The 25,966-nt window shown below is 42.3% G+C and overlaps 1 protein-coding gene across 1 annotated transcript in view; it reads left to right on the top strand.

Moving 5' to 3' along the window:
• Nucleotides 1-25,966, top strand: part of LOC147751304 (uncharacterized) — a 538,297-nt gene that overhangs the window by 383,548 nt on the left and 128,783 nt on the right. The window lies entirely within an intron of this gene.

Raw genomic sequence — 25,966 nt, 5'->3', positions numbered from 1 at the left:
GGGCTCCAGTGTTACTTTAAAATCTGTCATACTTTAGTAAAGAATTCGAGTCTTGCACATGATAAAAGCAAGGATCCACAGATATTAACCACCAAAAAACATCGACTTCCTAAAGTGTACACCACAGCAGGGCAAGTCTACCATCCGGGCCAGAGGTGACATTTTGGCCAACTCTCTTACAACAATTGTGCAATTAAACTGACATACCCCTCTTGTTACAGACATAGATGCTGGAATAACTTGAGAAATGTTCTGTTTTCAGTCCTTCTAACTACGAAGTAAATGGTAGTTCTCTTGAAAAAGCAATAGCTATGCTCTGACACAAGTAACAAGGACTGCACACTTCAAAGGAGAGTGAAGCCCATAAACCTTCGATTAAATAGTATTAGTGGCTCTCATTATAAATAGTGAGGAAATAAAAAATACATGTAAAAACATTGTAAACTAAGCATTTTGTTACAGGGCTACAGGAGTTTATTCGGGTAGGTATACCCTGCCTCAAAATCCAGCAATTACAAGTATTCTACCCCTAACAGGAACTAAACAGTCAGGCACAAGAATATTGATACACTTATGGTGGTTTTTCCCAAATACTGGGGAAACTCAGCACGAAAAAGTTCTCAGTTGGAAGCTAGCGTGGTTTGGCAAAACGTGATATCAGGGCAAGTGTTGGCAGGGTGGCATAAGGCTTGATGTGCTCTGTTTGCTCCGGCTGTGGTCTGCTGCCCATGCTCTGTTCTTGCAGCGACTTCACCGGGTGCAGAACTACACCCAGTGAAACTGTTGAACCAGAATTACCAGGGCCCATAGACACAGAGCTACCTGTACTGTCCCGTGGCGGTAGTCTACCCCGAGATAATGCTCCTGGGTGGGATGCTAGAACTCTTAATGAGGGCTAAATGTTAAATGAAAGGAATTTTCAAGATATGAAAAATAATGTAACCTAGATCAGAAGAAAACACTGAAATTAAGTATGATTATAAGTTACATGCAAAATGGAGGCAATCAAAATAAGGAAGAGAGAACCGAAGCATAAACACAGATCAAAAATAACAGACAACTTCCAATAAAACCTAAAATGCAACTGGAAAAATGATCACATGTGATCCCACAGTAAGGCCCACAATCTAAAGCAGCAATTCGTATATATAGAAAAAGAAATCACAGCAGACATGACAAAACCATCCTATCCATATAAATAAAACAACAAGCAAATTTACTATTAGGGCATGCAAAAATCAGACATTGCTATAGAAGGGAGAAGATAAATCTTACATAGATAGATGATAGAGTATTTTGCAACATTAGGAAAGTGGGAACTAATCTACATGATAAGCATTCAAAATGAGAAGAGCAACCACATATCATCAACGTACTAAATTCCATTTTCGACAGCAATACCTGTAAGTACAGATTGATTAATAGTGTAACGCATCAGATAAACTATGATTCAGAATGATCAGTGCAGAAAACCAATAATGGTACAGGGAAAATAAAAGTATAACAGATAATACAATGTAAGAAATAATGAAGTGATCAAAACATTATTAATCATAATATGTTTGACCTTAATTTATAAAAACCACTTGCTTCAAGGGTATGTGTGCTCCTCATAAGAACTAAGCACAGCAAACCATCTAAAAGTAAGTGACACTACAATAATAGTTCACTGTATTTATGGGTGGGGTAGGCACCAGTTACTAGCTGCAACCCTCTCCTTAGTTGGCAACCATGCACTCAAGCCATTCGTGTTCATCAGAAGATCAACTGCAGGATCATAAAAAGACATGAAAACAGCAGGGCCTAAATAGGGAGCCTATCCCCCTCTCCAAGAGACACAAGCCTTTCACAGGCTGTAAAAAATATTTATATCTCGTAATTTGGGCCCACATGCATCAAGCATTTTTGGAGTCGCACAATCAGCGGCCCTTAGCGCCTGGAATCGTGGGCGCTTGGAGAGGAGTTGTGAAATCGCCGCTGATGTGGGGATGAACATTGGTGAGAATAGCGCTGTTTCCCCTCCACATAACCCACTTGGGATTTATACTCTATGTTAGAAGCCGTCTCAGCTTCCACTATGGTTCCTGCAATGACTACTGGCCCCAGAAAGCAAGGGTGCAATACGAAGTCTCATGTGGGCGGGGCTAATAAGTATATAGTCTGCAATTGCTGTTGGGACTTCTTTCATACTGCCAATGATTAAGGGCATGGAGCCCGAAACGCGTCTGGCGCAACTTTGTGGAGGGGCTGACACGCTTTGTCTCGCTGCCTGCATTAAAGGATGGTGGAACTTTACAAACTGTGTGGCGTCTCTATGCAGGGCAAACTCTGGTTTTTGGTAATATATATATATATATATATATATATATATATATATATATATATATATATATATATATAAAAATTCCACCAAAGATGCGGCACTCAGGGTTTAAGTTAAACATTCAGCATTCCGCTCCTTCCCTGAAAGTCTCAGGAAGATTTGTCAAGCGGGAGCCGAGAAAAAAGGGGGTCCCAAAACGTGTTTTCCCCATGTTAATTTCCATAGGACGATTAGACACGGCTACAGCCCGAACCGCTGAACGGAATTACACCAAATTTGGGAAATGGTAGGGTCTAGTACGCAGATCACGCTTTCGGTTAAATGGTGTAATTCCCTCCAGTAGTTCCTGAGAAAATCAAAAGAAAAAATATGGGCGGAGCCTAACCACACATCTCAGCATGAGATCTGATTGGCTGTCAGCACTTCATCCAACAAGTGTTGGTAGCCATCTTGGGACCAATATACATGATAGCACCTCTTTAAAAAGCATTGCAGTTAATAGAAGGTTTTAGGACTTTAGTTACATTATAAATCATTTGTTGATGGTACCATACTCATTTTAGGAATTGTGAGGTGTTCTAAGGTGATTTTACCATGTGAAAAAGCCTTCTGCTGGGATATCATCAATCATGTTTGAAAGGGGATCTATAAGCTAAACTGAAAGCATAGTTTCACATTATCTTTCTGAGTCATGTGAGAATGAAGTCTGACATTCTCAGTAAAACATGTACATCCAGCAAGGACAGAGACTGTCAGTTGATTCCTTTGTGTTCTACTGCAGCTTCCCAGAGTGTTCTAAAGAACAACTAGAGCGCTAACAGTCCTACTTATTACAAAGGTACGGCACACCTGAAGCCATCTTGATTGGAATAAAGTGGTAACTCTTAAAACATTTAATTTAAAAAGGAACAAAATGAGGCGGTTAATTTTTCCATAGAAAGTATGATTAGTGCTTCAGAAAGAAAAATTAGGGCACATTTTGAGTGACTTCTCAAATCCTCTTCTATTTCATTAAAGAATTCTGACATGCAGACTGAAACATGCACTTTCAATACTAGCAGCAGACTTCCCTGGTGAGCAGTAGCTTTACTACAGTGATCTAATAAGCAACCAGAGTTCTAACATTCTGAATTTATGGCAAATGCTTGTCACATCTGAATGCCTTCTTGATGGAACCAAAGTAAACAAGCATTGAAAATGCAATAGATCTCGCCCTCGTTTAAGTTAAAGCAATTCTGTTTGTAATGAGGTGGCTTTTTAGCTTTGCTTTTATTAGTGTTTTTCAAACTTTCATGTAAATAACATGCATATGTATGTATATGTATGCATGCATTTATTTTTGTATTTATATAGATATACAGATCATATATGTTTATATATGTATGTATATATATATATATATACACATACATATATATATAAATGCATATGCATACATATGCATATATATGTGTGCGTGTAAAGAGAGGTAGAGGTAGAGGTGTAGAGGGAGAGAGGTAGAGGTGGAGAGGTAGAGGCTAGTAGAGAGGAGTGAATAGTAGAGTGAGTAGTAGAGAGTGAGTAGTAGAGAGTAGAAGAGAGTAAGTAGTAGAGTGAATAGTAGAGAGTAGTAGAGAGTGAGTAGTAGAGAGTGAGTAGCAGAGAGAGAGAATAGTAGAGAATAGTAGAGTGAGTAGCAGAGAGAGAGAATAGTAGAGAGTAGTAGAGAGTGAGTAGTAGAGAGTAAGTAGTAGAGTGAGTAGTAAAGTGAGTAGTAGAGTGAGTAGTAGAGAGTAGTAGAGAGAGAGTAGTATAGAGTGAATAGTAGAGAGTAGTAGAGAGTGAGAAGTAGAGAGTGAGTAGTGGAGAGTGAGTAGTAAAGAGTGAGCAGTAAAGAGAGTAGTAGAGAGTGAGTAGTAAGGAGTAGTAGAGAGTAGTAGATAATGAGTAGTAGGGAGTGAGTAGTAGAGAGAGTAGTAGAGAATGAGTAGTAGAGAGTGAGTATTAGAGAGTAGTGGAGTAGTAGAGAGTAGTGGAGAATATTCCAAAGTTTGGCACAGCACCACTTGCACAACAAGTCCAATCAAATCATATCACTTAGAGTCCTTATTGAAGCGCTGAATCTATTCAAATGCTTTTATTTTCCTTAAGTTTATGTACTAGAGCCAGCCGACACATTTGTTCTGTACAACAGAACTTTTTCAGGGCGTTCTTATTTCCTTCAAGTTATGTCGGTATCCTGTTGTCATATAACTAGATATTTCTTCCAAATGTTAGACGAGTCGTAAGTACATTCTTATTCAAAGTGACTAGGTATCAATTTTACTTACACAATTTGGGCAGACCTGAGTAATTTATGGCATCCTCAAAGTCAGTCTTTCAAAAATTCCAAAGTATAGGACATGATAATCCAAATCCAAATGTTTCTCAAGAAAAGTCATTTTCAATCTTTCAGAATATCGGCGTTTGGGCAGATATGACCCACGGACACGGTTTATGACTTTTCTTGAGAAACATTTGGATTTGGATTATCATGTTCAAGACTTTGGAATTTTTGAAAGACTGATTTTTAGGATGCTATAAATTAATCCGGTCCATGGATGCTGCTGGGAACGCCCGCAGCAACACCCATTGCACGCCCCTCTAACGCAGGACACTGCGTTAAAGGGACTGATATTTATCAGGCAGGATTACGCCACTAAAAGTGGCCTAGTCCTGCCTGACAAATATCACTCAGTCTTCTGCGCCACCGGAACGTCACAAAAAGTGACCTTCCGGAGGCGCAAGGGGCTTGTAAATAAGGCCCCATAGGTTTCACACTCGTTATAGATAGGAATTAGCATTTAAAAAACCTTTGAAATTCATATGAGATGTCATGAATGATGTCATCAGTGATGTCACTGACCATGTCATGAATGATGTAATATGTGACATCATCAGCAGTGGATTGAGGGCGCGCGAGTTCTAGTGAGTACAACTAACTGTAACGGGGGAATTTCAATGGTTTTGTATGAGTAAAATGTCCAGCTAACTATAACTGGTGTGAAACCTATGATTTTTTCAGTGAATATATATATATATATGTATATATATATACCATCGAGGAAGCTGACCTCCGAAACGCGCCTGGTACGTTGTGAGTCAAATAAAGTTATTGACTCTTCCCCGTGAATGCTGTGACTTTTCTGTGAGGAGAGGAGGCGTGCAATGTGAATATTGGCGGGAGCATCCCCTGCCGTACAGGACCCGAGAGCGTGAGTGTTCGGCGCAAGGGGAGCCATTATATATATATATATGTGTATATATATATATATATATATATATATATATATATATATATATATATATATATATATATATTACCTACTGGCGGTCACCTAGTTTTGGTGGGATTCGTCAAGTGGGGGCTGAGAAAAAAGGGGGGGTCCCAAAACGTGTTTTCCCCATGTTATTTTCCATAGGACCTTTAGAGACTGCTACAGCCCGAACGGCTGAACGGAATTACACCAAATTTGGCAGAGAGGTATAGTTCGGTTCGCAGATCGCCCTTTTGCTTAAATGGTGTAAATCCCTCCAGTAGGTGTTGAAAAAATCGAATTTGAAAAAATGTATATATCTATAAGCTCGCACCGTGCAGGTGTGCACGAGCAGAATTCTGATTTGCTGTTAGACGTCTGTCAACATTCCATTTGGACAAAATCAGCAAGTGTTGTAGTGTAGTTCCTAGTTTCCCACTAGGCCCTGCGCATTTGAATAACATAAACAGTAGTATCGACGTAGAAGTGCGGATCTTCCAGGCCTCTACTGACTATGCTAAACTTAATTGGGTTTGTTACCAACTAGCTCAGAGGTCACTGGAAACTTTCTTCTCTGCATAGGAAGTGATCAGCTTCCCTGGCACAGACAAGAAGGGATTCAGCTTTCCAACAACAGTGCAACATGACAACTTTGCTCCTCAGATTAAGAGTCAATCTCTAGGGTCGTGTGAAACAATAGACAGTTATTTTACTCAGTCAGGTTAGTGCAGTTTACTTTCACGATATGTAGAGAATAGAGAGACGGGCGTTTGTCAATAAAGGTTTAACATTTATTGAACAGTCTTTCTTCTCGTACAAGAGAAATGTATTGCCACAATTGCAAGACTTGTTATTATAAAAAGTACGTACAGTAAGATAAGTATTGCGAAATAATACTGTAAAAGCATTGATATGGTTTCTTAGCCATACAATGATTTAAAAGTAATAAAACATATATACAGTCATATATACATTAGGCTAACATACTCAACTGGTGCTTCTAACTACGCCTACCCCAGTGTACCTGACCTAAGCCTAATACGTGGGAGGGGAGTAAGTAGGTAGCTCTAAGTTAAGTTGGTTTTGCCAAGGTTTGCTTCAAGAATTCTCTTCTAAGGGTTTAGTCAACACCATACCTCTGAATAGAATGATGGAGGTCTGGTATCTCCTTCAGGGGGAACTCGGTATCCCAGTCACCCGCGAGGGCAGACTAGAAACGCTGGAGCTGGATTTCTCTGCAGGAGAAAGACAGCGTCTCTCTTCAGCGCGTCGAGGAGGAGGAGGGGGGACAGCGTCCGCGGGTAGCTGGCATCTGCTGGGCTTCTTCGCAGAGGAACGGCTGTTCAGCTCCTAAGCTCACCACACCATCGTTCGCGCTTTAGCAGCGATAATGGTATCAGTAGCTTCACCAACAGCAACGGGGCAGCAGCAGCATCTGCGTACTGCATACAGCATACAACAGCAATGGGACACCAGCAATTGCTTAAGGCAACGTTGGTAATATTTATACCTGACAGGTGCCTGGTTTGACGTAAGTTTGCTGGACATAAGACATCAATTAAAGATGTCACTAGGAAGTGATAGCTATCAGTTGCTCATTAGAGTTCCATTACTAATCAAAACACAGCAAGCGGGGATTTCCAGGTTTGCTGAGTTTTTATCTTGTTGAAGAACTCGGAGTGTTAATCTAGGAATATCAGATAGTGACTTCTGCTCTGTCATTGCACTAATTGGTTGCAAAGGAAGTGGCAGAGAACTATTCTGGAATGTGGCTCTGTTCATGTGAGGCCAGAGATGACTTTCTGAATATCGCACTTGAATGGTTATGCCAATATAGGGAATAAATGGATTTATAGCCGAATAGGGGCATACGGTCACAGTATCGATCAGGAACCTAGATAAACACGCAACGCCCACTCCACGGGTTCATGTCCATCAAATTACTAAAACTAGAGCAATAAGATGCATGTGTAACATTGCCCACCCCAAAATACATAAATGCATTCGAAATAGGCGTATATTGTAATACGTGAAATTTAGGTACTGTACGTTTTTGAAGCATAGAAATCATTCAAAAATTATTGCATATGAAATCAATGAACGATTATGCAAAAGAATTACACATGAAATATCTCTGAAACAGAAGAAGGGCGAGATAAATCATCACATATAAATGCATTGCAATAAATGTGCTAGAGGCTGATGTAAAGTTGTTATGTCTCTAGATGTGTTTAGAAATAAAAGTTTGAAGCTTCTGTTCTCTAAGAATAGTTTTTACCTTAAGCAAAGAATTGTTCGTGCCAAAAAAAGGGTCAATATTAAAAAGTGTTTAATTCAAAAGAATTATTGCTTGAACTTTTGAATTGAAAGTGTTCAATTTAAAAGAATTATTGCTTGAACGGGGAAATTAGAGTTCCAACACTTTAGCAGTTTTTGTTGATCAAAACTGAAGGCCGAATTCAGAGTTCATGGGAACGCTGTGTGTCGGAATGTTTCTCCAAAGTTATTATTTCTGTATGGGTGAGAACATCATATCAGACAGGCTCTCAAAGAATTGGTCTACAAAATCAGGTGACAGTTCAACCAAATTCGATAGTGCTGTAACTTGGCAGGTGTGAGAATGATTGCTGTCATCATAGTCGGGATCAGCAATGCTCACAGAAGGTCGTACCTGGGTGATGTTGCTTTTGTCACTCGCTCCACTGTTACCACCTAGTCGTAGCACAGGAGTCTCAACGAATGCCGTCATCAGGATTGGTAGCCGCTGGGGACAACACAATGCGTGAGCCATTATCGGACTGAGCAAAGTATCGACGTCCATTGGTACTGCTGATGGAAGTGAAAGACAGATGTCCAACACGCACTCATCTCCGCATAGCATACATCGAAGTACCGGTAAGATACAGTTCTGCCATATAGGTCTGAATGAAAGGAACCAGGTCATGTTTAGATCTCTCAGCCTGGCCAATCCAAGGACGTTAGTTATCCTGTCCCAGTAGCGCATTGCTTGGATTGTCTCTTCCATTCCCATGGGAGCAATATCTGAGCTTTGGCTTGCCATAACGAAGCAGGACGGACAAAAATAAAATCCCTGCTACAAGTCCCAAAAATAAGGGTATGCCGCCCAAAACAGAGTGAACAAAATTAGGAACGATTCTCAAAATTGCTTGAAAAGGTGTTAGCAGTCCCGTAAAAATCTTCTTAAATATGCCTGGGATGCCTGTGGCACTAGACATGTTAAGGAGTTGGCTAAGCATTCTACGAAATGCACGGGGCAATTTGTTGATAAAAGTTCATGAACTTCAGTAGCTGTCCTTGCAACTAGAAGATCATACGTCTCTTTTGATGATGTTATGGGCACAGACTTCATTTTGCTTAAAGTATCAATTCGTATAGAATAGAGATTCAGACGAGGCCAGATGGGAGTCACTGTGTCTGCAGGCCCACTCGGAAACAATGCCTGCATACAGCATTTGACCATGGATGTTACTCTTACTAGATAACTTTTCCCTGGCACAAGGCCACAACATCTGTGATCCGTTCTAAGAATGTAACTCCCGTTTGCGAGTTGCATAAAGAAGGGCTCTATCTGAGTTGCAGGTGTGACAAGCTGGTGGCATGAAAGGTTGTTAGAATTTCCATCACATGCTCCGTGTAAATTAATACCCTGACACAAAAGTATACCGCTTAGTGAATGTTTACAATTTTCACCACTAAGAAATACATTTTTGTCGCTGTCACTATAGCAAGAATGTGTGTATGGTAATTTCCATTCTGATTTTACATATCCTTTACCCAATTGTTCATACTGGCCAGTAGGTATGTATTCAAGGCACTTTTTAAATCGGAAAGTTGTTATCGGAATTGTGATAATTCCGTGTATTATCCATTCAATGACAGGACTCTCTGACATTGTCAATGGTAATCTCTCAAGTTTTTCGATGCTCAGGATTGTATAGTCTGCTCCTTTCTGTGCCAAACTGATCTGTTTATCAGTAAGGTTAAAAATGGAAAATAATGACGTTGTGTTGAATAAACGCCAAGGCACATAGCCTGAACGAAGATTTTGCAGCGTCCTGCCTAATTGTATAATAGAACGTAATTGAGATTGGCCATGTTGTAACATTAGCAAGTCTCTATCTATCACATCAAAGGCAGAGGATACAATATTGTCCAACGAATATATTCTGGAGGACAGAGTCATTAACCCATTGTCCACTACAGAAAGTGATTTTTCCAAATTAATACGATCAATTTCTCGTATTTTCTCTGCTGTTTCAATTTGTTTGACTTTCCAAGCCTCGTTGTAAGCAGCATAGATACTGGTCGCTATGAAACGCTTTTGACGCTGTTTGCGTGGTCCAAGAATGAAATCGCGCAAATCAGCACCATCTTTTAGTAAAGACAAGTGTTGCTTAATTTCAGCCAGTGTGGATGATGTTAGCCATTCAAGGCAGAGTTTCCCTACACTGTATGTTGTTATTATCCCTGGATGTTGTCTCTGGGAATATCTCGGGTCTAGTCTGGTCATTTTTAACCCCTGTGTTTTATTCAGGAATCTATCTTGACAGTTGTTTGTGTCAGTAGGCCAGATTAACCACTTTTTCAAATCAGGATATGTTCTGTTAAAATGTAAAATTTGTGACACGTCTAACTCAATATCTGTAGTTGTATTTTCAGGTATTGGCTTTGGAATAGACGGTGTTTTAAGGTCTTTGATCTTAGCTAGGCCAAGACAGGATGTTTGGTGTATTGTGTCATTTAAAAACATCATTTGTTCTGGTATCATGCAGGTTCTAAATAGTGCTTCAAGGCCTTGTACCTGCCAATCTTTTGTACCCCAAATTGTTTTCGTTTCAATGTTATTTTTCCAATAATCAAAACCAAATGTCATCATTTTTTCATAAAATGCTTCTGAATATATCAATTTAGAATTTGTCAGCATTGTTTTCATTCCTGTTTTATCTAACAGTTTGTAATAAAACGTTTCTGCATCACTGGTGTTAAACCCTGAGAAGTACTTGAATTTCTCAAAAAATGCTTTAGGACTGCTTTTAGGTGGTGTAGCACAATGTTCCCATTGATTATACATAAAAACATTTCTAGGCTGTGCAGATTTATGCAAGTAATGATCACCATAATGTGTGTAGCAGAATAATTGCTCATAACTAGATGAACCTTGTAAATAATCATGTTCTGTGAATCTAGCTGACATTACTAAATCAGACATCATGTCATTAATACTGTTAAAGTCCCAATCATCAGAGAATGTACTAGGTTTTACAAAGTCACTTAAGGAAACCTTCAGTTGATGAGGATACTTCAGGATTTCGACCGGACCATAGATCTCATAGTCAGTTTTCTCCCATACTACCCCACCAGGTATTGGAATTGCTGTGACATTTACTGTTGACAGTTCTCTTTTCTTCATGTGGGATGATCTGTGTGGTTTCAGGACTAGGTTGATGTTCTGACTTGCTGTGTCCATTCAATTGTAATAAACTTTCCTAAAATTAAAACTAAAATTAGGCATAGTAGGAGTATGAATACCCCTGAAATAATCCAATGCTCAATCAACGGTGAATCCAGATATAATTCTTTGATTTGTTGAAGGAGTCCTGTTGTATTTTCTTTAGAATACTTTATTGTTTCAGGCATCACTTCGGAGTCGTTTTGATCTTCAGAGAAGTTGTCGAAGTTGATGAAATAACCAGAGGCAGTTCTGTCAATTGTTGGGATTGTTCTTTCAATCTGTCTTTCGGTAGCATTTTCTGATGCCACATTATCGTAGACTGGTGTTGTTTCTTGACGAACTGTTTCAATCTGTGTCTCAAGAGGCACGAGTTCCATGGCATTATTGCATAGTCCTTCTCTGTGCACTGCAGGCTGATCGAATGTGATTAATCTTTCAGTTGGAACCTCTTGGATTGTTGCAAGTTTGGGTATTCTGTTGTTTCTTGGGAGTTCACTGGGCCTACTGTTGATTATAGGCCACATGCTTGTGGTTTTACCAGGTCGATAGACACGACTCTGTTCTCCTTTTTACCAGCAAGGGGCGGTAGTACTACTGATCTTGTTCCGGTGACTGCCAAGACAGGTACTGCTTTTATGTAAGAAGGCCCAAATTCCTTCTTCACCGCGATTCCCTGACCTCCTAGGCCTTCTCAGAGGGTCCCTGAAGGAGCCCTAAAAGCGTTTTTTTAAAAAAGTGAGGTGCGCGCATGGCAAAAGTGAGTAAAAAACAATAGTGGAGAACGTGGTAAAAGAGGCAGTGAAGACACTCCCTGACCCCGTACACCTTCTCAGGGGGTCCCTAAAGGACCCCTGAAGGCAAAAAAAAAAATGTATTTAAAAAAAACAAATTGCGGGTGCACGCATGGTGCGCGCACACTGAACATAATCAGAAAAAAGGTAAATACCAACTATGACTGCTATTTGTTGTTTGAAGTTGTAGACTATACTGTTCAACTTTAAGCAAATCATAAAAAGTCGTTGTGCCACTGCATATTACTGGATATAGTCAATCCATTATAATATACAAAGGCAGTTTGTGAAAAATAAATATATATGAAATAATAAAGATTGATACTATAATGACCATGTTAAAAGCTTTTGAAATTCACTGGAAAAAACATATGTTTCAGACCACATATAGTTATAAATTAGTGTTGATGAGGTGTATCATCACGTGGATGATGTCATCAGTGATGTCATTTGAGATGTCATCAGTGATGTCACTGACCATGTCATGAATGATGTAATATGTGACATCATCAGCAGAGGATTGCGGGTGTGCGAAATATAGTTAGTACAACTAACTATATAGAAGCAATTTCAATGGTTTTGTATGAGTGAAATGTCCAGCTAACTATAACACCCCTAAAACGTATAGTTTTTTGATTCAATTTCAAAGGTTTTTTAAATGCTAATTTCTAACTATATAAGGCCTGAAACCTATGGTTTTTTCGGTGAATTTCAAAGGTTTTTTAAATGCTAATTCCTAACTATATAAGGCCTGAAACCTATGGTTTTTTCAGTGAATATATATATATATATATATATATATATATTCCTCCGTTATAGTTAGTTCTGCTAACTATAACTCGCGCGCCCGCAATCCACTGCTGATGATGTCACATATTACATCATTCATGACATGGTCAGTGACATCACTGATGACATCACTGCTGACATCTCAAATGACATCACTGATGACATCATCCAGTGAATGTGGTTTGGTTCGTTATTTAAATATGTATTATATATATAGCAATCTGTATTGAAGAATGAGTAGATATATAAATATAAATATCTGGATGGAGGGCTTAGTAGCAGTGTGATTGATTGTTTACTTGACACATTTTATAGTGTCTCACTAAATATATGGGATAACGACTAAACTGTTTGAATATTTGTATCACTTTGTCAGTTGTTGTGTAAACTGCTGCACCAGTTGGTTACTAGCTATGTGAAAGTCTATATTAGTTATTTATTAGTTAAGTGAGTATTTGTAGGGGAGAGTGAATGTGTGTGTGGTTCGGTGGGGGGTGTTTGACTGCCCAAAGATGTGTGAATAGTTGATTCAGTAGGTATATGAGGTTAAGACTACATGTTATAACAGTTGTTTGGGTGAGTGAATATCTTTATGGTTGTGGTGATGAGTAGATATATCTCTCAATGGTACATGTCCAACAAACTTGAAAAATAACAGGCAGTGTATGTGACAGTTGTATATAAATAAGTAAACATAAGACTCAGTGATTCTATAAGTGACTGTATGGATAACTGTATACTTGTAATATTGATTTTATAACACACTAAGTCTGAGTTACTATCTATATGAATACATGAAGTGGTGTTTGTATAAGTGTGTAGCTGACTAAATGTAAGTATGATCCATTGTTTGCAAAAGTGAGTAGGATGACTGCAAAGTGAACAGGATGTGTGCTGGTGTGTAATGTCGATATAGGTGTATAAATATATTTGACAGTGTTCTATTGATCAATGACAGCATGTATGAGTGAATCTATAGGTAAGTGATTAGATGTATGTGCAGATCTAGGAATCACTGAGTGGATTTTGGAAACTTGTATTGGTGTGTTAATGGATTCAAATATGGTACAATGAGTGATGAAAGGTTATACTAGTGTATGATGAAGTGTATCTGATTGTCACGTGGATGATGTAATCAGTGATGTCATCAGTGATGTCATCAGTGATGTCACTTACCATGTCATGAATGATGTAATATGTGACATTGTTGTAATTTAGCAGCAATTAGGTTAAGCATTAGCAGAAGACATCCTGTATTTAGAGACTATCTTGTCCGTTTTGTGGAATCCATTTTGCATTTCTGTCAGCCATTTTGTTTTCCATGTGCTCTGTTCTACCGTTCTGTTAACTGCTCTTTAAATCTGCCTAGAGACAAGATATATTTAGCATCTTCCACCTTCGCACATGCTCAGTTGAGCTCGCAGCTGCTATAGTCTGTAACTGTCAGGATGTGTCCACCAGAATTAGCAAACTGTTAGCTCCTCCCACCTGTACACTTTCTGTATGACCTTATATGTACCTACAACCAGCATTTTGTACTTGTACCGCCTTCATTTGAGCCCCTGAGTGGGTATAAAAGGACCAAGCTCCTTCCATTCAGTGTGCTACTTCATACATTACCGAAGGGTGCTGTGTGAATGTAGTTCCACCTCATGAGGTTTAATAAACTTTGTACTTTCTATTCTAGTTTCTGTGCCAACTTCTATTCTATGGTCTGAGGACTCTGTGCAGAGAAGGGAGAACCCCTAGCACTGGAAGGCCTTGCTGAGGCCCACTATTACAACATCATCAGCAGTGGATTATGGGCGCGCAAATTATAGTTAGCAGAACTAACTATAACGGAGGAATTTCAATGGTTTTGTACGAGTGAAATGTCCAGCTAACTATAACAGCCCTGAAACCTATGGTTTTTTCAGTGAATTTCTAAGGTTTTTTTAATGTTAATTCCTAACTATAAAATGTCTGAAACATATGTTTTTTTGAGTGAATTTCGAAGGTTTTCTAAATGATAATTTTTAAATGTAATAATAGTTATATGTCTTTTTTCATACTGATTTTCTACAGTTTTTTAACTGTTTACTTTTTACACATTTTATTTTTTAAACTACGTTATATATTTTTGATATAAATGGAAATAACAATGTTTTTTAAAATATTAAAACTGAAATATTGATTGTTGGTTAGTTAGGTGACTGCATGCTTAGTGGATAGGGGTTTAAAGCAGTCCATGTGCTAAGGCCTGGCTCACTGCATGAGTACTTGAGTAAACTGACTGAATGATTAGAGTACTGCAAGGAGAGTGCCAGGGTGAATTTATAAGTGGTTGGGTTTTGGCGCAGTGAATGGATTAGTTCATGGTGATGAATGGGTCACCAGAGGAGTGCAAGGGGAGTGACAGGGTGTTTGCTGGAGTGTATGGATATTGACTAGGGAATTGAAGGTGTGAAAGACAAGTGTGTAGGTGGTTAGACGACTGCTTGCATAGTGCACAGGGGTTTGAAGCGGTCCATGTGCTAAGGCCTGGCTCGCTGCATGAGTACTTGGATACTGACTGAATGATTAGAGTACTGAAAGGAGAGTGCCTGGGTGAATTTATAAGTGTTTGGGTTTTTCCCCAGAGAATGGATTAGTACATGGTGCTGAATGGGTCACTAGAGGAGTGCAGGAGGAGTGACAGGGTGTTTCCTGGAAGTGTATGGATACTGACTGGGTAATTGAAGGTGTGAAAGACAAGTGTGTAGGTGGTTAGAGCACTGCATTTATAGTGGATAGGCATTTGAAGCAGTCCATGTGTTAAGGCCTGGCGCACTGCATGAATACTTGGGTACTGACTGAATGATTAGAGTACTGCAAGGAGAGTGCCTTGGTGAATTTATAAGTGTTTGGGTTTTGGCGCAATTAATGAATTGGTACATGGTGCTGTATGGGTCACTAGAGGAGTGCAAGGGGTGTGACAGGGTCTTTGCTGGAAGTGTATGGATACTGACTGGAGAATTGAAGGTGTGAAAGACAAGTGTGTAGGTGGTTAGAAGACTGCATGCATAGTAGATAGGGGTTTGAAGCATTCCATGTGCTAAGGCCTGGGTCACTGGATGAGTACTTGGATACTGACTGAATGATTAGAATACTGCAAGGCGAGTGCCTGGGTGAATTTATAAGTGTTTGGGTTTTGGCACAGTGAATGGATTAGTACATGGTACTGAATGGGTCCCTAGAGGAGTGCAAGAGGAGTGACAAGGTGTTTCTTGGAAGTGTATGGATACTGACTGGGGAATTGAAGGTGTGAAAGACAAGTGTGTAGGTGGTTAGAGGACTGCATGCATAGTGCATAGGGGTTTGAAGCAGTCCATGTGCTAAGGCCTGGCTCACTGCACGAGTACTTGGGTACTGACTGAATTATTAGAGTACTGCAAGGAGAGTGCCTGGGTAAATTTATAAAATTTATAAGTGTTCACTTTACCTGCTGCTATTTGCTTGGTTGCACCTCGAGGGCTCCGTGTAGCGGATCAAGCGCTCACGTGACGCCCTCCTGCCGGCTGGCCACGCCCACCTTCAGGCCACGCCCCCTTCCCGCCCGTACGGCCATCTATAACAATGTGCCATTTTAGAACGCGCAGCGGACGAGCGCAGCGGGAGCGCCGACTTCGCGCCGAAGTCGCGCATAAGTCAAGCCCGTCTGCGCCCGTCCGCGGCCAAACGGGGCCAGGGGCACGACACTATGCCAAAATTCTGTCCTATTCGTCTAAGGACCTCATCGCCCTTCAAGGCCCCTGGTTACTCCCGGATTCCGTCCACAGACTCGTCTCTGCACTAGGCCTTGCCCCTACCCTCCCCACACCTCCGCTCCCCCCGCTACGCACCCCCCTGTCACCCTGCCCCCCCCTCGCCGATCCCTGCCCCACGACCCCAGCACTGTCCGTCATCCTACTTAATACCAGGTCAGCGGTCAAGCACCAACACGAGTTGTACGTCCTACTCGACTCTGAGAAACCGGACTTACTGCTCCTGACCGAAACCTGGTACTGTGACTCCTCCCTCCCCGCTCTCCTGGCTACCCTTCCGCCTTCCTACGTGGCCCTACGTGCCGATCGTCCGGCGGGCAGGGCTGGCGGTGGGGTCGCCTTAATCGCCAGGTCAGATTTGCATTTTCTATCACTTCCTTTCCCCCCTATGCTCCCTGCTGACTTTTTAGTAGTCCGCTCCCTCTTATCCTCCCCTCCCATCACCTGCCTTCTTGTGTACCGCCCTCCTCAGCCCTCATCTTCATTTTTACCTGCTTTTCAAGACCTACTGGCCAATCTGGTGGTCAATTATGCCTCGGTTCTGGTGCTGGGGGATTTTAATTATTGGCCCTCAGACCCACACGAGTGCCCTGCCTCAAAAGAATTTACAGAATCCTTACTATCTTTCAACTTCGTGTCACATATAACTGTCCCCACTCACTCTCACGGGCACACACTCGACCAGGTCTGGTCTCTCAACCTTCCATTGGCCTCGGTGGCTGTCTCTCCATGCCCCTGGTCCGACCATGCCCTCATCTCCTTCTCCATCCTCCACAACCCAATTTCCAAAACCCCACGTGCCAAAAACACCTGGGCGCGGAACTGGAACAGGCTGGATCTCCCCTCCCTGACCTCCCTGCTCCGCAATTCCATTCCCTCCTTCTCTGGCCTATCATCTGCCTCTCAAGCCAAGGCCATTAACACCTGGCTGGCTGGAGGTTGCGACTCAGTGGCTCCCCTACGTCGCATTTCCATCCGCCGACTCAAGGACTCCAATAGATGGTTTAACGACCACCTAAAAGAACTCAAACTGAGCGCCCGATGGGCGGAGAGGCAGTGGAGGAAAGATTATAGCCTTTCATCTAAAACCCACTTCCTGGCATCACTGGCTAAATATAAATCAGCAATCCTGGCTGCAAAAACCGACTACTTTTCCACGAAAATAACGTCTGCCGACAACAAACCCAGGGTAATCTTTGGCATTGTGAATGACCTGGCATTCTCTGACCGAACTTCGTCCCAAATCCCTCCCTCCCAGCCCCTCTGTGATCAACTCAATCACTACTTCTTGGACAAAATCACAACTATCAAGGCTAATATCCCATTACCCTCGTCTGCTTTTGTTGATCCCTCCCCCCCCACCGTCCAAAACCCTCTCACCCTCATCCCTCCCCTCACTCAGGAATCTTTTCTGGCAATACTCCCCAAAGTAAAGTCGGGGTCTCCGGCGGACGTCTGCCCCGCATGCATCTTACAGCAAATCTACTCTAGCTGCCCTGATCCCCCTATCGCCTTCCTTAACAGCTCCTTGGCTCAGGGTGTTGTGACCCCTGCACTAAAGGCCGCCACCATAGTGCCTCTGCTGAAGAAACCCGGCGCGGACCCTTCCATCTCGGCTAACTTTCGCCCCATCTCCCTGCTGCCCTTCCTGGGCAAGGTGATGGAACGCCATGTCACCGCGGTACTGAGCGCTCACATCGAGGCGAATGGGGGGCTGGCCTCTCGCCAGGCAGGATTCCGCCCCAGGCATTCGACCGAATCGGTCGTAGTTTCAGTCCTAGACAACCTCAGAAAGGGTATGGATGACAACAACCACCAGGCACTGGTCCTCCTTGATCTCTCCGCCGCCTTTGACACGGTGGACCATACCATCTTACTTGCCCGTGTCAAGGCGGCCGGCATCGGGGGATCAGCTCTGGTCTGGCTCTCCTCCTTTCTGAGGGACCGCACTCAGGCGGTCCGACTGGGCGATTTCACCTCCACCCCTCTCCCTGTCACCTGCGGTGTTCCCCAGGGCACCTCTCTCTCTCCCTTACTCTTTAATCTCTATATCTTTCCTCTTATCTATGCACTCCAGCAGCTGGAGGTCACTGTTTACAACTATGCGGATGACCTCCAGCTCATCTTTGATCTGTCCCCCTCTCCTCTCTCGGTCTCTAATTTCCAGTCAACTATGACATTCATCAGGGACTGGATGAACCACAACCATCTTAAACTGAACCCTGACAAGACCGAGCTGGTTCTCACTGGTGGTTCATCCAGCCCCTGGAACTCTCTTTTCTGGCCCCCCTCTCTTGGCCCGGCACCATCCCCCTCCACCGCGGTCAAAACACTGGGTGTTAAAATGAACAATCAGCTCACTCTTCACTCACAAATCAGTTCCGTGGTTTCCTCCTGTTTCCTCACTCTCCGAACTATCCGCTCTGTCTCCCGCTTCTTCTCTCCCCAGGCACTTAAGATCATCATAGCCGCCCTGGTAATCTCACGATTGGACTACGCCAACGCCCTCTATCATGGCATTCCAGCGTACAGCCTGCGTAGACTCCAAACCATCCAGAACCAGGCGGCCAGGCTGATATACGGCCTTCCACGCTATCACCACTCCACCCCCCTTCTAAAAGAGCTTCACTGGCTCCCCGTGAAACAACGCTCCCTTTTTAAGATCGGATGCATGGTTTTTCAGGCCCGCCAGGGCACTGCCCCCGCTTTCATCGCCTCCCTAATTAAACCCTATGTCCCCGCTAGAAATCTCCGGTCTTCCTCCAAGTCCCTTCTCCAGATCCCCCGCTTCTCACGCAAAAAGTGGGGCGGTTCTAACTTCTCAACTCTGGCCCCTACTTTCTGGAACTCACTTCCAGACAATCTCCGTTCTGCAACTCAGTATCTCTCCTTCCGTAGAGACCTGAAAACTTTCCTTTTCAGCCAGGCTTTCCCCGCCTAATACTTACTCCACCCTTCCATGGTCTTTCTCCCTCAGTTACTGAACCTCCAGCGCCAAGAAACCGCAAGGTGTACGCCGCGCTCTACAAGTGTTTTAAATTAGAAATTAGAATTAGAAATTAGTGTTTGGGTTTTGGCGCAGTGAATGGATTAGTACATGGTGCTGACTGGGTCACTGAGGAGTGCAAGGGGAGTGACAGGGTGTTTGCTGGAAGTGTATGGATACTGATTTGGGAATTGAAGGTGTGTAAGACAAGTGTGTAGGTGGTTAGAGGACTGCATGCATAGTGGATAGGTGTTTGAAGCAGTCCATGTGCTGAGGCCTGGCTCAGTGCATGAGTACCTGGATACTGACTGAATGATTAGAATACTGCAAGGAGAGTGCCTGGGTGAATTTATAAGTGGCGGGCTGCGTGGGGCCCGTGAGCCCCTGCAAATATGTAAATAAAGCCCTGGGGGTGGCGGTCCCTTGGACTTGGGGAAGGCCTTTAAGCCCCCCCCCCCACCCATTTCATTTTGTAGCCCATGGGGTGGCGGTCCCCGGGGCTGGGGGAGGCTGATATCCCCCACTTAATTTTATAAAGCCTCAGGGTGGCCCCTCTGGGCCCCCCATTACATTATACACATTGCTCCCGGGACTTGGCCCCCCGGGGGCCAATTAGGAACGCGCTTCGGTTTCTTTTTCTGAGGCAGGATGCGCGGATCCTACGTGCATCCCGTGATTTAAAAATATAAATAATGTTTTGGGGCCTTGGGGGTCCTTGTGCGACCCCCTGAGCAGGCCTAGGGGGTCAGGGTGTTTCTACCCTGCCCCCTTTCCGTGTTTTTCGTGGTTTGTTTCACTGCTTTCTTGTGCCTCGGTTCTACAGAGGCAAAAAATGGCTGCAAACACTTCCTGGTTTGAAGTGTTGACAGCCAATTAGCATAAAGCTCGCGCTCTGGAGGATCCCCAGCCCTAGATATATATGTCTTTTTACTTTCGAATTTCTCAGCAACTACTGAACGTATTTACACCATTTAACAAAAAGGCACCTTTCTGAACAAAGGGCTACCTCTGTGCCAAATTTGGTGTAATTCCGTTCAGCAGTTCGGGCTGTAGCTGCGGCTAAAGTTTCCTTTGGGAAATTGCATGGAGAAAACATGTTTTGGGACCCCCCTTTTTTCTCGACCCCCGATTAATGAATCACTGTGACACTTTTAGGATAGGAGCGGACTGGAGAGGGCCATAAGTTTTGAAACTTTTGCAAAGATTCGTCAATCGGCGCCAAATTATTGGGAATAGAATGTTGTGGATTTCCTATGGAAAATAGGTCCTAACTATAACTACCTAATGGCGACCACCAGTAGTTAATATATATATATTTTGGTTTGGTGAGATTGCAAACTCCAATCATGCTTAAAAACACAATGTTCTGTGTTCCCAACCAATGGGTTTAAACACCCTCGTTCTCCAGAACAAAAACGGTAGCTGATTTTATTACATTTGAAATTAAGTCCCTTCTAGAATTGAATATTAACCCCCAGATGCATGAAGCACCCACTCTGCGAATCGTAAATAGCGAAAAATACTGAATCGCTATCCAAAATTCGCAGAATGGGATGCATCATCAAAATCGCTAAATAACTGCCATTCGCAACCGTCCGCAATCGCCATATGCGAATTTGCCAAAATCGCTATAAAATCGCAGATTTGGCTGTTTCCCAACCCCAAATTGCGATTTCTCATATACCGAATAGCGATCTCTCAGATTGCGAGATCGCAAAAACAGAAAGTCGCATTTTGAGCACAACGATGACATCACTACCAGAAGGTAGGCTGCTCCATGCTTCATTTGGATCACAGAGCTGGATAGAGGAGGAGGCACAGTACTGAGCTCCAAGATACACACCCTGCAGTCCCAATACAGGATACAAATTGATTTCAGAATGTCCAGGAAGCTGCAGGACCCAGTGAAAAAGCCAGGAAGCGCAAAATCATGTTCTCTTAAAAAGAACTGGAGTACTTGATAAAGGGAGTCAGCAGGGACCATGACCAGCTGTTTGGGAAGCTGTCCCGGAAGGTGCCAGAGGCTACCAAAAGGCGCATCTGGCTGCGCATCAAGGCCAAGGTCAATGCTGTTGGACTCACGCACCGGTCAATCGATGACTTCAAAAAGAGGTGGTACGACCTCAGAGGCCGTGCCAAGGAGCGCACTGCGGAGAGACTGGGGGAGAGAGTGGCCACGGGAGGAGGAGACTCCACAGTTCCTGCGAACACACCAATGGAGGACTTAGTGGAGGACACCATCAAATCTGCAGCCTGCATGTGGGTAACTCAACTGGACACCTCCTGTGCCACACACCAATCACAAGGTAAGAGCCATGCAACTGTGACCCCGTCCCCTAACAATGCCCATGCCCCCAGAGCAAGCCATATTGGTAACCCCAGTAATGCAGTCCCTGCCCCTCCCAAACACCCAATTGCGTTGTGGGACCTGTAGTGTGACAATGTGCCCTGATAGCCACACACAGCAAGAATAGTCAAGTGAAACATACCCCTAAAGGCAGTCAGGGAATGCTAGCCTGCATGCATGTTGCTACATCCCAGGTGCCTGAATCATATCATTAATCATGCACTCATTCACATCACAGGTGCTGCAGATGCTGAGACGTCTGATAGCGAGACACTCCACATTGTGGAGACTCCTGATGAGATGGAGGGAGAGAGCCAACCAGCCGTACGCACCAGAGACCCTCACGTATAAATTAATTCAAACTCTGGAGAAAGAAAAGATAAGATCAAAAAGGATCAACAACGCTTAAAATAAAAAGAAAGACCTAAAGACTACTGGTCTTAGCGATATCCCGAGGAGTCGACTAGAGGACATTTGTATCTGTTTTTCATTTCTCTCATTGTTGTGTGTTGTGTTAGTCATGTCAGTACTATGAGTATGAAAGATTGAGTATGTATGAATGTTGGTATGAGTGAAAATAACTGTATATGTAAAGTGTAGGCGTTTTTGTCTAGATATGATTTAATCTTGCATTTTAACTGATTTGTATATATGTTACCATGTCACTGTATTGTAATTTTGATAAAACAATCACTAAAAAATGAGAAAAAAACTAAATTGTTATGAAAATGATAGAAAATAAATGAAAGAAATAAAATATTAATAATAAGTCCAAGTGAATGTTTTCATGTTTCTTGCAGCATCCTGTATACAACTTTGAAGTAACTTTAATGCTTATGTATAAAGAAATATAGGTCAAAATAGAGGTTCCCCCCTTTTGTCAGTGAAGTGGATTCTCGTTAATATTGACTCTTTGAATCCATCAAAGGCCCATGGTCTTGACATTCTGTATGAAATGTATACTCTGGTTAATCTATCCCTTGCTCCCATTTTGACTGCAGTCTAATCTTCTATATCTGGCACAAAGGACAAAAATCTCACTCCATGAAAGCAGCAAGCATGTTTCATTGAAAGGTGGTTTATTAGCAAGTGCAGGTAAGTACCCATAACTAGTAATAACACCACAATCAAAAATAAGGTCCATTCAAGTATAAATAAATTAATCCTTGGTAGCTTGTCTCACGAGCAGACAAACCTAATTTAGGAGACAGGTGTGTAATACATTTAAAAATACCAGTACAGTAAATAAGTAAGACACAACACACAATAACAATCCAACACCAAATTATAAAAAATAGGAAATATTTTTATGATTAAAATGACACCAAAACGAAAAAACAGTGTAGCAAACCAGATATATGAATTTCGAAAGATTAAATGCTTTCTAATACCTAAAAGCCAAAAGCACCAACTTGGGACATATGATCATGCTTGATCAGGTCAAAGTTTCAGACCAATAGTGATGAAGCACAGGCCGGATACGATGAGCGGTAGGGCCCGGTCATGTTTTTACATTTTTGGGAGATTTTATACTCTCAACATCGAGCAAGGCTCCTCGGCAGGCTGAGTTGCAAGTCTTCAATGGCGCCTTGCTTCAGCTTGAAGCCTCAGAGAACTCCTGGAGGTTTCATCGATGGTGAAACGCTCCGGAGCTTCAGCGGGGCCAACCTGAATGTCAGTTCAATGTTGCTGGCTTAACTCTTTCGGTGACAGGTTGGTCAACTTATAGAGCTTTTTGATGAAAATTCTCCAAATGGTCTCAGACTTCTAGATCTTCTTCCAGAAGGTCCTTTTGGGTTCTTTAAATGTCCACAATACCAATCCAAGGTTACAGAATCTCTGAGTTTCTCCTTCGGAAGTTGGGACTACAAGACTCACAATGCACCTGGTCAAATCCTTCAAAGTCCAGGTGAAACTGGTAAATTAGGTTCTTGTTGGTGGAGATGATGCCGGTGGAGCTCTTTTAACTGGTTTCTTTCAGTGAGTCCATTCCTTAAAATTTCAGAGCAGGGCAAAGTCTTTCTTTTGATGAAGCCGAAAGTGTGCAGCAGGTAAAATCCTTAAGAGTGCAGTCCTCTTGGTGCAGGCTTGGATTCCAGCAGTGCAGTCCTTCTTCTTCTTGTTTCTTTTAGGTAGGGATCTGAGTTGCTGGGCAGATCTCCAATATTTATCTACGCTTCTGGACTGGTAAGAAGGGGGCTGCCACCTTCTGTGAGGACCTCTTCCCCTGAAGTGTGGCATGTCTTATCCCAGAAAGCACTGTTTCATAAAAATCAAAATGGAGAAAATCTCTTCAGGAGCTTCAGGTCTGGCTAACCCAACCTGAGGGTGTGTCTAACTTTCCCTAACACCCCCCTTTCAGCCCCTTTGCTAATTTAATTACAGGGGCTCTCATCTGGCTGGGGGTGCCTAAAGTGGGGCTAAGCCTCTTTCCTGTCCTGTCTTTCTCCCTTTGAAGAGGAGTTTGGCTACCCAGCCCCTTCCTGTCTTTTGCTCTGCAGCTGCAGATCTCCTCCTACCGGATGTTTCTTTGTTTCCTTTCAGGGCACTTCAAACCTCATCAGAGCCGTTTGGCTCAGCCTGTCAAAGGATGGCCAATCAGGAGAGGCTGCTTCAGAGCTGGGTTCAACTCATTCCTGTCAATAGTTAGACTTTATTATTGTTACATAAAGCCTTCCCATATTAGTCTATGGAATAAATGCACTACAATGGGGAAACACAAAATTGGCAGTTTTTCCCTTACGAGGGCACGTAAAGCACCTTTTGTAATGTCCCTGCTTATTTTATGGAACCTTACCCTTGGGGTTCTTAGGGTAGACCTTAGGGGGTGACCTGTATGTACACAAGATGGTAGTTAAAAACTTTGCAAGTGCCTTTAATTCCAAAATCGAATTTGGACATCATTTTATTTTAAAAGCAGGGCTGAGTTTTAAAATGACAGCAGGCAACACAGCAGGGGACACTTAAGTGCATTACATTTGCTGGGCCTCTAAACCTACTTACCTCCCATATACTTAGGGTGGTTTTGACACCAATTATAATTACACCAAATTATCATATTCCTTTTAAACAGAGCACAGGCCCTAGGCCTGGCTAGCAGGGCCCAGTTCACAATCAGATTCAGTAACCACCACTATCATTCAAAAAATGAGGGTAATCAGGGCAGAAAAGATGACTTTCTCACATGCTTCTGATGCTGAAAGAGCGAAGTGTAAGTTCTAGCTAATTTGTAGTCTTAAATTACAATCTAGATCTGAACCTATTTGCAAGGATATTTGTGTTAAGGCTGGAAAAATTATTAACAGGCTAATGTGTCCTTCTCACTTTGGCTTTATGAAAGGGTATACGTGTTCACAAATGAAAGACATCTTCTTGATCTGATTGAGCTTTATAACTTAAATGACAGTCCTCACCTACTTTTACTTTAATTGTGAAAAAACGTGTCACAGTCAACTGACTTTTTTTAAGGAAGAGTGGTTTGGTTTCCCTCCTGTGTTTGTAGATCTCATGTCTACTGTGTGTAATATTGCTAATTCCCGGTTTCTACTAATAGCAAGAAGCTACTATGTCCCATTGTTCAACCTTATATTTTTGCAATTCAATAAAGAAATGGTGATTTAGTTAATGATCCCAAGTTCAGTCAATAGGAACTTAAGCTCTCATTTTATAATGATGCTTTAGACCTACTCTCCAACCTCACAGACTTTCCCAGTATATTGCAACTTCTCTCTGGAAACAAATCTAAGCTTGCTAAAACTGTGTTTTTTCCATATCTAGATTCTGAAAAAGTATACATGTAGAGGATATTTGAAAGAAGAAGTCAAGAGTTGTTTCAATAGGTACAAATAATATTAGTCTGTGATTTGAGGGTGGTCATGCAAGTCAACTTCAAAAAAGTATTATCACATTTTAAGGAGGACTGGGATAGATTTGAGGGGCTAGTATCGGAAGGTGAGGCAAAATTAAATTTCAAAAATGGTATGCTCTACCTAGTTTATTGTACCTATTCATTTTCCTACCTTGTCACTTGAATAAACAGTATTTTTCATCAGTATACAAGTCTTTAGATACATTGTAGAGGAGGAGAAAGAAACCCAAGTTTTCCTGGGAAATCTTAAGAGCTGAACATGTTGTAGGAGACTTTGGATCCCAGATCTGGGCCAGTATTTAAATTAATATTGCATTATCTTTCACAGTGGG

The sequence above is a fragment of the Lissotriton vulgaris genome, chromosome 1_1 (genome assembly GCF_964263255.1).
Source record: "Lissotriton vulgaris chromosome 1_1, aLisVul1.2, whole genome shotgun sequence".
Lineage (NCBI taxonomy): Eukaryota > Metazoa > Chordata > Amphibia > Caudata > Salamandridae > Lissotriton > Lissotriton vulgaris.
This window is presented reverse-complemented; position numbering and strand designations above follow the sequence as displayed.